At 37.8% G+C, this 16,560-nt stretch overlaps 1 protein-coding gene across 14 annotated transcripts in view; it reads left to right on the top strand.

The window, feature by feature from the left end:
- The window catches only part of YEATS2 (YEATS domain containing 2), a 103,358-nt gene that overhangs the window by 1,892 nt on the left and 84,906 nt on the right, over window positions 1–16,560 (top strand). Inside the window, exon 2 of one of the 14 annotated variants that reach the window (XM_055568910.1) lies at window positions 13,691–13,781. The exons of 11 other annotated variants lie outside the window; for them this stretch is intronic. The gene's annotated coding sequence lies outside the window, so the exon portion shown is untranslated. Of the gene's footprint in view, window positions 1–625; window positions 833–8,854; window positions 8,931–13,690; window positions 13,782–16,560 lie in introns of those variants that run through there. 2 more of the 14 variants (XM_055568909.1, XM_055568912.1) reach the window with 2 other exon arrangements.

Raw genomic sequence — 16,560 nt, 5'->3', positions numbered from 1 at the left:
GAAATTAAAAGACGCTTACTCCTTGGAAGGAAAGTTATGACCAACCTAGACAGCATGTTAAAAAGCAGAGACATTACTTTGCCAACAAATTCTGTCTAGTCAAGGCTATGGTTTTTCCAGAAGTTATGTGAGACTTGGACTATAAACAAAGCTGAGCGCCGAAGAATTGATGCTTTTGAACTGTGATGTTGGAGAAGACTCTTGAGAGTCCCTTGGACTGCAAGGAGATCCACCCAGTCCATCCTAAAGGAGATCAGTCCTGAGAGTTCATTGGAAGGACTGATGTTGAAGCCGAAACTGCAATACTTTGGCCACCTGATGCGAAGAACTGACTCATTTGAAAAGACCCTGATGGTGGGAAAGATTGAAGGTGGGAGGAGAAGGGGACAACAGAGGATGAGATGGTTGGATGGCATCACGGACTCGATGGACATGAGTTTGAGTAAACTCCAGGAGTTGGTGATGGACAGAGAGGCCTGGCGTGCTGCAGTCCATGGGATTGCACAGAGTCAGATACGACTGAGCAACTAAACTGAGAGCACTTAGGTAAAAACTATATAGAAAATTGAATAATTGAGTGAGGCTCAGGCACGAGTTAGCCACTTCACTTTCACTTTCCACTTTCATGCATTGGAGAAGGAAATGGCAACCCACTCCAGTGTTCTTGCCTGGAGAATCCCAGGGACGGAGAAGCCTGGTAGGCTGCAGTCCATGGGGTCGCACAGAGTCGGACACGACTGAAGCGACTTAGCAGTAGCAGCAGGCATTTTAATGCTTGAAGATCTTATAGAGGAAGAAGATTGAGCACAGGACGGAAGGAACAGCCAGTGAGGTAGGAGAAAAAGCGGGAAACTAGTATCATGGGAGCCATGAGAAATAAGTTTCTGGATCCTCGGAGTCTTGATTCCTCAGTGCTTCTGAGATGTTTAATGAGGTGCTCACTTGGATTTGGCAACACAGAGGTTATTAGTTTGGTCATTGGTGTTACTAACCAGACTGGAAGTTGGAGGTGGAAACAGATGGAAGTAATTGAATGGGAGTGAGGAAGAGAAGACAGTGAGTGTGAATTGGGAGCAAGTGTCCCTTGTTCAACATACGTTATTTTCATCTCTCCCCAAACTAAATTTGATAGTTGAAAATGGTGTTTTGTTTCATGTTTCATTCCTTAATACTAGAATGTTTGAACATTTTCCACTTTTATTGGCCATTTGTGAATTTCTGTTCCTGTCCTCTGTGCATCTTTTTATTTGTGCTTGTCACTTTCTAATTGATTTTCTAATTATTAGGAGCTCTCTAGATTCTAAAAATATGTAGCCTGATGTAGAGCTTAAGGAATTGTCCCCCTAATGTGTCCTCCCCCAGAATAAATGAATTTATTATCTGTACTCCATCAGGAAGAACATAGTTAATAATGGAAAAACCATACTTAACCATTTAACTTTTATGTATACATTTTTAAAATAGTAGTAAAATACACATAACATAAAATTTACCACTGTAACCATTTTTCACTGGTGTTAAATACATTCATACACCATTGTGCAGCCCATTACCACCATTGATCTCCACAGCTCTTTTCATCTTGTAAAACTGAAACTCTGTCCCCACTAAACAATAACTTCTTATTTCCCCCTTACCTCCAGCCTATGGCAGTTGCCATTCAGCTTTCTGTCTCTGTGTTATTGACTACTCTAAATATCTCATATAAGTGGAATCAAACAGTATTTGTCTTTTTGTGACAGGTTTATTTTACTTCGCATAATGTCCTGAAGGTTCATCCATGTTGTGGCTTATGTCTGGATTTCATTCCTTTTTAAGGCTAGATAATATTCCAGTATCTGTATATTTGTTCTTATTGTTCAATTGCTCAGTCGTGTTTGACTATGAGACCCCACGAACTGTAGCCTGACAGGCTCCTGTGTCCGTGGGATTATCCCAGCAAGAATACTGCAGTAGGTTGCCATTTCCTACTCTAGGGAATCTTCCCGACCCAGAGATCAGACCCTCTCTCTTGCGTCTCCTGCATTGGTAGGTGGATTCTTTACCAGTGTGCCACCTGGGAAGCCCTCTGACTATCTCCTAGAGTTTGCTGAAATTCTTGTCGGTTGAGTCCTTGATACTATCTGATTATCTCATCTTCTGCTGCCCCCTTCTCCTTTCTTCTTCAGGCTTTCCCAGCATCCAGGTCTTTTCTAATGAGTTGGCTCTTCCCGTCAGGTGGCCAAAGTATTGGAGCTTCAGCATCAGTTCTTCCAATGAATATGAGTCCAGTTCTTTGGCGCTCAGCCTTCTTTATGATCGAACTCTCAACATCCATACATGACTGCTGGAAAAATGATAGCTTTAACTATGTGGACCTTTGTTGGCAAAGTGATGTCTCTGCTTTTTAACATGCTATCTAGGTTTGTCAGAGCTTTCCTTCCAAGGAGCAGGCGTCTTTTCATTTCATGGCTGCAGTTGCCATCCGCAGTGATGTTGGAACCCAAGAAAATAAAGTCTGTCACTGCTTCCACTCTTTCCCCTTTCTGTTTGCAAGGAAGTGACGGGTCTGAATTCTTAGTTTTTGAATGTTGAGTTTCAAGCCAACTTTTTCACTCTTCTCTTTTACCCTTATCAAGAGGCTCTTCAGTTCCTCTTCATTGATTCCATACCAGTAGAGTGGTATCATCTGCATATCTGAGATTGTTGATATTTCTTCTGATAATCTTGATTATTCCTGCTTGTGATTCATCCAGCCTGGCATTTCACATGATGTACTTGGCCTATAAGTTAAATAAGCAGGGTGACAATATACAGCCTTGTTGTACTTGTTTCCTAATTTTGAACCAGTCCATTGTTGCAAGTCCAGTCCTAACTTTTGCTTCTTGACCCGCATACAGGTTTCTCAGGAGACAGGTAGGGTGGTCTGGTACTGCTATCTCTTTAAGAATTTTCCACAGTTTGTTGTGAGCCACACAAAGACTTTTCGTTTAGTTGATGAAGCAGAAGTAAATGTTTTTCTGAAACTCCCTTGCTTTCTCCGTGATCCAACGGAATGTTGGTTCTTTGATCTCTGGTTCCTCTGCCTTTTTCAAATCCAGCTTGTACATCTGGAAGTTCTCAGTTCACATGTTGTTGAAGCCTAGCCTGAAGGATTTTGAGCATTACCTTGCTAGCATGTGAAATGAGCACAGTTGTGAGGTAGTTTGAACGTTTCTTTGGCATTGGCCTTCTTTGGGATTGGAATGAAAATTGACCTTTCCCCTTTGTCATGGCAAGGCTGTGATCCATGAAGGAGCCATCTGTACATCTGTATATACCACATTTTATTTATCTGTTCATCTGTTAATGAACACTTAAGTTGTTTCCATCTTTTGGCTCTTGTGAATAATGCTACTAGGAACATGGGTGCATAGATACCTGTTTGAGTCCCTGCTTTCAGTTTTATGGGCTATTTACCTAGAAGTGGGATTGCTGGATCATACAGTAATTCTGTTTTTAATTTTTTGAAGAACCTCCTCACTGTTTTCCATAGTAGCTGCACCATTTTATTTTTCCATCAGCAGTGCACAAGGGTTCCAATTTCTTCACATTCTTGCCAACACTTTTCTGGTGGGTTTTATTTTTCTTCTGTTTATTTATTTTTGATAGTAGCCATCCTAATGGTGTTAGATGATAATCTCTGTGTTTTTGATTTGCACTTCCTTGATATTAGTGATCATGTGCTTATTGGCCATTTGTATATCTTTGCAGAAATGTCAATTCAAATTCTTTTATCCATTGTAAATCAAGCTTTGTATTTAGGTCTTTGATCCATTTCGAGTTAATTTTTGTTAATTTAGGCATTAGTAAAGGGTCCAACTTGTCTTTTTTTTGCATATAAATGTCCAGTTTTCCTAGCGATATTTGTTGAAAAGCCTTTTTCCCCCGACTGAATGGTCTTGGCACCCGAGTCAGAAATCGTTTGACCATATATGTAAGAGTTTATTCTGGGCTCTCTATTTTATTCCGTCTGTCTATATATATGTTTTTATGCCAATACCATATTGTTTTGAGTACCACACTGTGGCTTCTACTAAGTTTTGGGATCAGGAGATGTGAGTCCTCCAGTTTTGTTCTTTTTGAAAATTGTTTTGATTATTTAGGGTCCCTTGAGATTACATATAAATTTTAGTGTTGAGTTTTTCTGTTTCTGCAAAAAATGTCTTTGAAATTTTGATAAGGATTGCATTGAATTTGTAGATGGCTTTGGTTGGTATTGACTAACAATATTAAGTCTTCTGATCCATGAAAATGAAGTGTGTTACCATTTATTTGTCTTCTTTAATTTCTTTCAGCAATATTCTGTAGTTTTCATTGTGTAAGTTTACCTTCTTGGCTAATTCTAAGTATTTTATTCTTTTTGATGCTTTTATAAATGGAAATATATTGTAATTTCCTTTTCAGTTGTTCATTATTTGTGTATAAAAATGTGACTGATTTTTATGTGTTGACTTGGTATCTTGCTTTTTTCTGTTAATTTATTCTAACAGTTTCTTGGTAAATCTTTAGGGCTTTCTACATGTAAGATCGTATCCCCCCATATTAAAATTCCCTTATATTCATTTAGTGAATACACTATAATTTGCTATGGACTATTTCCAGTTTTTTTAATTATAAAATATATAGATAGAGGAGAACTAATACTTACTAGTTTAAGTTGTAAGTCTGTAAGAACAGCCCATGTGTGTGTGTCACCAGGCTTGAGAGTCTTTCCTTAGAATAGATTCTCAGAAATACTTGATCCTCTTCTCTCTTTTCATTCAGTCATAGAGAATAGAATTCTTCACTGCCATCTCCTTAAATTGGCCCCAACCTCTCTGCCTTTAAACCTGCCCCCGTTTCAGCCTGTTTTCGACACTGCTGTTGAATGGAGGGTGAGAATCAGGTTTGGTGCACTTTTCCCTCCTAGAAAACAAGACTTATGCAGCAGATTGTCTCTATGGTATCTGTTCTATGGGAGTTAGGAAAAAAAGTTTCTTAAAGGCTGGAGTGCATGTCATAGATGAATTGGAACTTAATTTCATTCTTGAAGGATGAATAGCATTTCAGAAAGTGGAGAGAAGGTAGGAATGAAACATGAACCTGTTGGAAGGTAATAAGGAGAAGTTCAGGCATGTGAACTTTGATGACTGTAGACAAGGAGAGGTAGAAGAACTAGTTCTACTAACCAAGGGTTGTTTGTTCTGTTGATCTCAAGAGTGAGTTTGGGTAAGTGTGGGGAGAGACCTATTTTGTGGTGGTAATGAAGGCTGATGGTGACCAGAATGCCGAGCAGGCAGGGGCTTAAACTTTATTTGTAATGTTTTATTTACATAATTGTGCATGCATTGGTGATTGTTATCTATTTTGTTTTTTAATTACTTTTTAGTTTATTGGAGAGAGTATATCCTTTTTTATTGAGATGTAGTTCACATAATGTAAAATCCACCACTTTAAAATGTATAATTCAATGTCTCTTAAAGTGTATTCACAATGTTATGCAATCATTCATGCGTGCTTAGTGACTTAAGTCGTATCCAACTCTTTGTGACCCCATGGACTATAGCTTGCCAGGCCTTTGTCCCGGGGGTTTTCCAGGCAAGAATACTGGAGTGGGTTGTCATTTCCTCCTCCAGGGGATCTTCCTGACCCAGGATTGAACTTGTGTCTCCTACATTGGCATGCAGTTTCTTTACTACTGAGCCACCTGGGCAGGCCTGTGCAACCATTCAGTTCAGTTCAGTCGCTTAGTCGTGTCCGACTCTTTGCGACCCCATGAATCGCAGCACACCAGGCCTCCCTGTCCATCACCAACTCCCAGAGTTCACTCAAACTCACGTCCATCGAGTCACTACCATCTAATTCCATAACATTTTCGTGATTTCCAGGAAGAAGCCGTATACCTATTTGCAGTCAGTCCCAGTTCCCTCCACCTCTCTACCCCTCCTCCCTTGGGAGCCACTTTCTGTGTCTAGGGATTTGCCTATTTCTGGATATTTCCTGGAAATATTAGATTGGTGCAAACATAATTGCACTTTCGCACTGTGAATTTTGAACCAAGGCTCAGACACATCTTTATCAATCAAAATAGGAACCATTACAGTCAACACATTTTTGCCAATGAAAAACAAGTTGGCTTATTCCTGTAGCGTAAAAATCTGTTCTTTGGGAACAGACTTTTAGACTGTGGGAGAAGGCGAGGGAGGGATAATTTGAGAGAATAGCATTGAAACATATATATTACCATCTGTGAAAAAAATGACCAATCCAAATTTGATGCATGAAACAGGGTACTCAAAGCTGGTGCACCCGGAGGGATGGGATGGGGAGGGAGGTGAGAGGGGGGGTTTGGGACTGGGAGACACATGTACACCCATGGCTGACTCATGTCAATATGGCAAAACCCACCACAATATTGTAAAATAATTAGCCTCCAATTAAAATAAATTAATTAAAACATCTGTTCTTTGGGATTTGATGAACTCTTGGAAAGCATTTTTTGCCTCCTCCTGGTTGTGGAAGCATTTTCCCTGCAAAAACTTGTCAAAATGCTTGAAGAAATGGTAGTTGGTTGGTTAGAGGTCAGGTGAATATGGCAGATGAGGCAAAACTTCATAGCTCAATTCGTTCAACTTTTGAAGAGTTGGTCATGCGACGTGTGGTCAGGCATTGTCTTGGGCCCTTTTTGTTGACCAGTGCTGGCTGCAGGGATTGCAATTTTCAGGTGCGTCTCATTGATTTGCTGAGCGTACTTCTCAGATGTAATAGTTTCGCTGGGATTCAGAAAGCTGTAGTGGATCAGATGGGCAGCAGACCACCAGTGACCATGACCTTTTTTTGGTGCAAGTTCGGCTTTGGAGCTGCTTTTCTTGGTCCAGCCACTGAACTAGTTGTTGCCAGTTGTCGTATAAAATTCACTTTTTGTCTCACATCACAATCTGATTGAGAAATGGTTTGTTGTTGTTGCGTAGAATAAGAAAAGATGACACTTCAAAATCAAGCTTTTTAAAATTTTTGGCCAGCTCATAAGACACGCACTTATTGAGCTTTCTCACCTTTCCAGTTTGCTTCAAATGCTGAATGACCGTAGAATGGTCGAGATTGAGTTCTTTATCAACAACTTGTGTAGCTGTAAGAGGATCAGCTTTGATTGCTCTCAGTTGGTTGTTGTCAACTTCTGATGGCTGGCCGCTATACTCCTAAACTTGAAGTCTCTCATTTCCTTTGCAAAACTTCTGGAATCACCACTGCCCTGTACATTTGTTAGCAGTTCCTGGACCAAATGCGTTGTTGATGTTGTGAGCTGTCTGCACTACATTATGACCTATTTTGAACTTGAATAAGAAAATCACGTGAATTTGCTTTTTGTCTATCATCATTACCATAGTCTAAAATAAATAGAAAATACACAGTAATAAATCATTAGCTAAAAAAAACAAAGTGAGAAATGCATATTAAAATGATGTATAACATAACCACATTTATTTAAGAATGTATTCCAATATCAAATGGCAAAATTCAGCAATGAAAAGCCACAATTACTTTTGCACCAACCTTATTAAATAAATGTGGCCTTTTGTATTTGGCTTCTTTCATTTAATTAGTATGGTATATTCAGAGTTGATCTGTGTAGTAGCATGTGTCAGTACTTCATCCTCTTTTATTGCTTAAAAATCCATTGTATGACTATTACCACATTTTGTTTATCTAGTCATCAAAGGATAGACATTGAGTTGCTTCCATTTTTTTTCACTGTTAAGAATAATGTTGTGAACATTCACACACATACAAGTTTTTGTATGGACATACGTTTTCAGTTCTGTTGAATATTTACCTAGGTGTGGAGTTGCTAGGTCATGTAGTAATTCTGTGTTTAACTTTTTGAGGAATTGCCAAACTTTCCCAAAGCAGCTGCACTATTTTACACTTCCACCAATAATGTGTGAAGGTTCACACTGCGTATTCTTTTTACATTTTTTGACAGTCTATATTTAATATTTGTGTGTGTTTAAATAGCTTCATTGAGGGACAGTTGGCATACCACAAACTGCACACATATAAACTGTATGACATGATAAGTTTTGATAAATTTATGCATCTGTGAAAACATCACCACAGTCAAGATAGTAAACATATGTATCGGCCCCCAGTTTTTTCTCTTGTCCCTTGAGGATCCTTCTTTCTCCTCTCCCCATTGTTTCCTCATACCAGGACAACCACTGATCAGGTTTCTGTCATTATAGACTCGTTCTCATTTTGTAAAAATGTTACCTTTGTAGTATATTCTTTTTTCTTAAGCTAGCTTCTTTTCCTGGGTATTGTTTTGAGATTAATTCGTGTTGTGTTGCATGTATCAGTTAATTCTTTTTTACTGATGAATATATTGTATGGATGTGTCGCAGTTTGTTTATCCATTCACCTTTTAATGGACATTTGGGTTGTTTCTAGTTTTTGGCTATTACAAATAAAATTGCTGTGGACATTTGTTTTTGTATGGACATAAGCTTTTATTTCTCTTGGGTAATACGTAGAGTGGAATGGCTGGGTCACGTGGCGGTGGCGGCGCTGCTTTAGTCACTCAGTTGCGTCTGACTCTTGTGAGGCCATGGACTGTGTAGCCTGCCAGGCTCCTCTGTTCCTGAAATTCTCCAGGCAAGAATACTGGAGTAGGTTGCCATTTCCTTCTCCAGGGGATCTTCCCAACCCAGGAATTGAACCTGGGTCTCCTACATTGCAGGCAGGTTCTCTGCCGACTTAGCTACAAACTGCCAAACTGTTTTCCAGAGTAATTTTACTGTCTTTACCTTCCCACCACAAATGAATGCGAGTTCCAGCTATTTCACATTCTCTGTAGGTTTGTCTTTTCAACATACAGAGAAGTAACAAGAAAACAGAAAGAGGCATAAAGACACCCATAATCCATCTCCCAGGTTAGTCCTTTTGGTATTTTCCTCTCCCTAAATAATGCATGTACATGGTTAGAAAATTCAGACATTGTAGTCAGGAGTAAAATGAAAAGCAAAACGACTGCCCAGAGGCAACTATTGTTATTCATTTTTTATCCTTTCTTCTAGAAAAATCTACACAGCATCTACCAGCATTTGTGGGGGTATGGGGGATCGCTTTGCTCTTTCTTCTAGTTTACATAGAAGCAAAGTATACAAACCATTTGCACCTTGGTTTTTTTCACTTTACAATGTATTTTAGAAGTATTTGCGTATCAGCACATTTATTTTAATGGCTACATTGCAAAACAGTTTTGCTATAAGAAAACACAAATTTGGACTTTGCTGGTGGTGCAGTGGATAAGAATCCACCAGTGCAGGGGACACGGGTTCAATCCCTGGTCTGGGAAGATTCCACATGCCACAGAGCAACTGAGCCTTTGAGCTGCAGTTACTGAAACCTGTACACTCTAGTGCCTGTGCTCTGCAACAGGAAGAGCCTCCACAATGAGAAGAAGCCCACGCACCACATTGAAGAGTAGGCCCCGCTTGCTGTAACTGGAGAAAGCCCACACAAAGCAGCAATGAAGACCCAGTGCATCCAAAAATAAATATTTTTTTAAAAAAGAAAGAAGAAAGCATTAGTTTGTTTTAATACAGTGGATATGTTATGGAACTATTTGAGTATGATGTGGATTTCACATTTTACGTTTTGTGTTTCATCTGCAAGAAGCGCTAGGTAAATGCGAAAAAGTGCACCCTGCTGAACTGAACCACAGCAGAAGTATGCAGACCCCTCTTAGGTACACACCTTAGGTAACCTCCAGCAACCTCAGTTTACTTCTGTGTTATGAGCTACACCTGTCCTCATCTGGTGTTACTAAAGTTTTCTGTTGATTTCAGATTAGCCTACTACCACTTCATGGTAAGCTGTAACCTTTCAATGCTTACTTCCACAAGTAAAACTTAATTTCACAAGGTAAAGTGTCATATTTATTGTAGCATTTATGTATTTCTTAACCCATTTAATGTGTAAAACTCTGCTGCCATTTTTATTAGATTCCCTTTTTGATTATCTTTTTTAAATTAAGTGTCACTACTAAAATGTTTGTGTGTTGTGCCCAAACCCATTTTCCCCATAAGCCTTATGGTTTTCATTATGCAATTTTATGGTGTGATGATTTTTAAGAATGTATATGTCACATTACATTGGAACTGATTTATCCCATCAGTTCAGTCGCTCAGTTGTGTCCGACTCTTTGCGACCCCGTGAACCGCAGCACGCCAGGCCTCCCTGTCCATCACCAACTCCCAGAGTTCACTAAAACTCATGTCCATTGAGTCGGTGATGCCATCCAGCCATCTCATCCTCTGTTGTCCCCTTCTCTTCCTGCCCCCAATCCCTCCCAGTATCAGGGTCTTTTCCAATGAGTCAGCTCTTTGCATGAGGTGGCCAAAGTATTGGAGTTTCAGCTTTAGCATCAGTCCTTCCAATGAACACCCAGGACTGATCTCCTTTAGGATGGACTGGTTGGATCTCCCTGCAGTCCAGGGGACTCTCAAGAGTCTTCTCCAACACCACAGTTCAAAAGCATCAATTCTTCAGCGCTCAGCTTTCTTTACAGTCCAACCCTCACATCCATACATGACGACTGGGAAAACCATAGCCTTGACTAGACGGACCTTTGTTGGCAAAGTAATGTCTCTGCTTTTTATCCCATAATATGTACATAATTTATTTTTAAACTTATTTTTGAAAATTGTGAAATATATCATATATATATATATATATATATGCTAAAGAGCACATATGATATGAAGGTATGTTTTAAAGAAGACAAATAAGGTATCAAATACATACTTAGCTACAACCCAGCTTAAGAAATAGGAGATTGCTAATACTTTTGAACCTCCTTGTGTCCCTCTCACTGGTCATTTTATACTTTTTTGAATATCTGAACTATTCAATGAAAAATTAAGTTTTAAAGTGTTAACAGTCTGTGCCTCTGGTCTTGGTAATGTTGAATCCCCAACTGACTGTCCTGCTTTCCTGAATGTGCACACATAGCACATACGTGCATATTTGGGGGAGGATAATCTGTAAGTTGGTTTCTGTTTAAGGTTAATAAATCATAAGTTTGTCATTGTTATTTTTTTTGGTAATAGCTTTCTTGAGATCTGATTCACATGCCATAAAATTCACTCTTTTAAAGTGTAAATGTATTTTTTTTAGTATACCTACAAAATGGTGCAACTATTGCTATATCTAATTCCAGAAAATGAATAGGTACATTTTTGTAAATAGGTAGATTTTCTAGATTTAGGCAGTGTTTATCCAAAGAAAAACCAATTTTTAAAAGTGTCTTACGTTTTAAGGTACTAGTTTTCTTTCTAGCATCTCAGCTCCTGGTAGAAAGGCATGAGACTTATCCCCATAGGATTTATTGTCAGTTTGAAAGCTGTAATGAAAAATCCCTGTTTAATGAAGTGTGCAAGATTTGGCTTAATTTACATATTCTCAGTGACTGTGTCCAGGAGTTTGACACAGTCTTTATCTGGTCCAGTTCCTTCCTTTCCTTTCCAACGGGGACTAAAGACAAACCCCCCCCCCCCTTTTTTTTTTGCTTCTCTTGGAAAGAAAACTTTTATGGCTTCATAACTGAAACAACAAAATTGTCATATGAGTTAGAATTACCACTTTAGATAATTCCAATGATTTTTGTCCAAAAGTGGCTCTAAGAAAGTTACAGGGATGTTATATGGCCTACCTTCTGTCCACTTAAGAAGAATTTGCCGTAAGTATCTCAATATACTAAATATCCTAAATATCTCCTAAATATCCCAGATGGCTCAGTCTGGAGTATGTTAAAGGGATGGGGTAAAGGAACAGTAAAACCTACCTCAGGCCAGCTCTCCAGTTGTTGCAGTAATACAATGGATAGAAGCAGGGCACCTATAATTTAGACTAGCTCTTTGATCTTAAATTCCTTTTCTTGTTACTTTGTAAGATTGGAGGCAGAGTTCTGTCCTGAATGCATCCTGGGACAGACCTTATATAGCAACTTCTGTGTCTTAAGCAGTTTTGTTTATAGTAGGAAAGTAGATGTCTTGGACCTGAAATATGTAGTGCTTAAGTAACGAAATAGTTTTTTTGAGCTCAGCTGTTTACATGTCACATTGGGATGGCCACATCAGCTGAGTGGCTCAGGTCACTTTGGTGCTAATAACCAACCTCTGTCAGCTTCCCACCATTCAGGTCCAGTGTTAACATTGTGGCTGTTATAGGTCTAAAAAAAAAAAGACCTGTTTTTTTCCCATACCAGATGAGTTAAAGATGAAAAAGGCATTAAATTTGTGGGTGGCAGACATGAACAGAAAGCAGGGTTCAGTACTATCCTGTTTAGGCATTCACTGGCGGTCTTGAAACATATCCCCCACAGATAAGGGGAGACTACTTTGTGCTTGGTTTTGTGTATAAAACCTTGCGTAGAATAACTAGGATTGAGTTTTTGTCAGTACCACTTTAAGTGAATATCAGAACCAAATCTTGTCTTAAGCTGGCTATTTTTAGTTTGCAAAATGTAATTTATGAAATGGATGATATGTATTTGGATTACTGAAAGTCAGTTGATTTAAATATTCCTAAAGGTCCAGTGTTAGACATATGTAGTGGAAATCACCTTGCTTCAGGATCTCCCCAATACTTTATTGCTGGTAATAATACTTTCTAGTCATGATGAACTATTTTTTTAATATCCTGCTGGATTTCATTTTGTATCTGTGCATATTTACAAATGAAATTGGAGTCTCCTTTCCCTCTAAGGATGCCTTTTGACTATAGGTTTAGATATATTCTTTTTGTTGATAATTTAAAAATAGTTTGTTATTCTTATTTTCTTCTTTCATCTCATAGTGAGTTTTTGTTATTGTCACGTTTAATTTTATTGAAATCAGAGAATATGGTTATAACATTTCCTAATTTTGCAGTTTCTTCATATAACTTACATGATTTAATTTAATGGATTTTTATAGCTATTTCAAACAATATTCCTTTAGGTTCAGAGTTGTAAAGTCTGGCTTGTAAATTGCATTATGTATGTCATCTGTATTTTTATCTGTTTTTTTTTAATCTTCTAAATTTATTTAGAGAGACGTATGTTCAAATTCTCTTATGATTGTGATTTTCTTAAATTCTTGTATTTCTGGTTTGTTTTGTATACCTTGACATGATGTTGTTTGATGTATAGTTTGATGTATCTTTGTGATTGTGTCTTTTAATAGTAACATACTCTTTTCTGTATTAAATGTTTTTTGCCTTAACTTATTCTCTCTGTTATTAATCTTGCCATGGCTACTATCTTTTTGTTTGCATGTGTGTGTGTATAATAATTCTGTGTCTGGCTTCTTGTACTTACCATAAGTATTTTGAGATCTAGTCCTGTTGTCGGTTGGATCAGGAGTTCATTAGTTATACTACAGTTGTTTACCCATTCTCCTGTTTTGTTTTTTGTAGATATTTTTGAAATGTTTATTTGGTTAATAGGGGAGAACGGATTCTTTCATTCGAATGCTTAATAAAGGAGCACTGGTTATCTTATTTACCAAGGAGAAGATATTTTAAAATGAAAAATGTAAAAAGGACAGGGCTGAAGAATTACAAAATCATTATTAACATTTTAGGAACGTTGTATGTAAGCAGATGGAAAATGATTGTATTGCTACTCTTGTCCCCCCTCTTAAATCAGATATGAAAAGTCATCTTTAGTGAAAGCACAGAACTCAGTGATTCTGATGAGATTCAAATGCCATGACATCATGGAACTGTATATTGAGAAGGTACCTCACTTAGCAAAGTTTCAAAGAACCTTATCAGATTTAATTTCAAGAGTTGTCCATATCTTATACGGTTTGGTATTTGTAAGACAGGTTTCCAGGACTAGATTCTAGAGATTCTACATCTTGTCTAGCTTGAGAACTTTTAGTAAACCTTTGAGAACCTTTTACTAAGAATTTCTAGTGACTCTATATTACATCATTTTTTATATTTAAATTACACAGTTTTCTTTAAAAGTTTATTTTTATTTTGGCATTTATTTCAAAGTATAGAGCATTAAAAGATTTTGTTTTGTTTTTGGTCTTTAACCCTTTTCAAAAACTCGGACTTGTTTATCTTATTTGAATGGGTGTGATAACAGGGTAGTTTTGCTTTCTTACATCGTACATGGATATGTGGGGAAATGTGTATTTTTAAAGTTTAAGTTGATAGTGTTTACTTTTTATAAAGAGGCTAGTTCAGAGAGACAAAAATTTTAAATTAGAGGATTCAGCATTACATACTTTTCTGAATTTGGATTTGGTCTCTTGGTATGGAGAAAATCCTTTCTCACAAATTATAAACAGTAACTGATTTAAAAAAAACAGTTTACATTGTCAGTATTCTTTTCAGTTTCATTTGAGTCAAAACCTTAAGAGGATTAATAGGACATTTTGTTTCAGACTTGAGCCTGACACTAACAGCTGCTCATATTTCCTTTTCATAAATCTCAGGGTTAAACAAGATGAATCCAAAACTTACTGTTACATGGATCATTTGTTACGCATTCCACTCACTACATCATGGTGAGAGCTGGCCTTAGATGTGCCTACCCTTAGCTAGCATATACTTGAATGTGCCAGGTGTGTCCTTTAATATTGTTCTTTAGGACAGAAACAGATCTGAATTATTAAAAATGCTCATTAAGACATAAATCTTCCTGAATATGTTCGTCGGGAACTCAAATCTACACCCAGGGCTAACAGGAAAGCTTCATAGTGGCTGCATGATATATGAATTACCTTGGCAGCATAAGTTCACTCATTGGTTTTCTTCCTTACTCAGCCCACCTTTGCTCCACCACCATATTCTTCTCTTTTCCTCCTTCTGTTCTCCCAGTTTTAGAGCAAAAGTCAAGAGAGAATTTTGCTTTGTCCCTTAAGTGACAGTAAAACAAAAGACTATGTTCTTCAAGAATCCCCAACCTTTTGCGGGAGGAGCTACCATTGCTCAAGAGAGTACTTGGGGAAATGAGGTGTGGGAGGAGAATACGAAGATTATGAAGTCCACAGGATGAATGAGTGAAGGTGGTGCTGGACTCACTCATCTTTATAGATAATCCAGTAAGACTCTTGGCAAACTGTAGAAGATAGTTGGTCACTGAGGAAATGGTATGGCGCAAAGCAGACGGGAACTGGACTGTATCTCCCTCTGATTCCAGGTTTATCTTGAGTAGGAGGTTTTTTTCATTGTCTTTCTGTATGCAAGGAAAAGGAATAGGGTTTATTGATTTTTAAGAAAGTGTTCTTTGTGTAACTGCCCAAGAGTTTTTCAGGTTTTCTGTAACTAGTTGCAGGCCAAATGAAGAAGGCTAGAAGAATAATACCTTACTCTCACTTTTTATAAGCTTTAAAAATAGAAAATAATAGTCAGATTCAGGACCTCTCCAAAAATACTCACCTGTATTCTAAATTAGAGCTGGTAGGTGATGATTGTGAACAAACATTAAAGGGCTTGATTTAGAATGTTTCTAAATGTTGGGGGATTTTTATAAATGCTGTAGGACATTTTAAGGCTTCAGTTGACTTCAGTCGCTCAGTCATGTCCGACTCTGCAACCCCATGAACTGCGGCACACCAGACCTCCCTGTCCATCACCAGCTCCCGGGGTTTACCCAAACTCATGTCCATTTAGTCAGCGATGCCATCTAGTCATCTCATCCTCTGCCGTCCCCTCCTCCTCCTATCCTCAATCTTTCCCAGCATCAGGGTCTTTTTAGGCTTAGGGCTGTTTTAAAGATAACAATGATAGGAAAAATGTTTTCCTAGATCCATGATTTTACCTACATTCATGAAATTAGATAATGAGTCTTCCCAGCCTCTCCCACTTGTACCTCTGAGATGAGTGAAAGAACTGGACTGAGTAAGAGCTGAGAGGCTTTTAAGTTGTTATTTCTGTTTGAACTGAGTGGATAAAAAAATAAATATTTTCAAGTTAATGTTTTATTTTCATTAATTTTATTTTTAAACTTTTTATTGCTTTAGTAAATTCATATTGTATATTTTTGTCTTTGGTTATATAAATAATCTCCATCAGTGGTAAAGGAGAGATTTGGAAATCAGGGAGCTCTTCTTGTCTTTTCTGTGTCATAGATTAATCCTCTAAGGGGCACCTCCTCTAACCTCCCTGAACCTGTTTTCTAAGCTGTATGTCAGTAGACTCACTGCCCAGTAAGGGAAACACCAGCCATACGCAGTGCTTATTCAGCCTTTGTAATTTGACTGCTTCAAACTGAGGTGTGCTCTAAGTGTAAAAGTCTTAGTGCAAAGATAAGAACGTAAGATATCTTACTGATAATTTGTTTATATTGATTATATCATTAGAATGATAATATTTTGGGTACATTAGTTAAATGAAATATATTATTAAAATTAATTTCTTTTTCCTTTTAAAAATGTGGCCACTAGAAAAATTTTAATTCTGTTTGTGGCTCACATTATGTGTCTTTTGGACAGTGGTGATCTGGACAGTGTTTCCTAAACTGGCTCATGAAATATTATAAATGCTCAGTGAAACACACTG

The sequence above is a fragment of the Bubalus kerabau genome, chromosome 2 (assembly GCF_029407905.1).
Source record: "Bubalus kerabau isolate K-KA32 ecotype Philippines breed swamp buffalo chromosome 2, PCC_UOA_SB_1v2, whole genome shotgun sequence".
NCBI classification, from domain to species: domain Eukaryota; kingdom Metazoa; phylum Chordata; class Mammalia; order Artiodactyla; family Bovidae; genus Bubalus; species Bubalus kerabau.
Note: the sequence above shows the minus strand (reverse complement) of the source record. Positions and strands in the feature narration are given on the sequence as shown.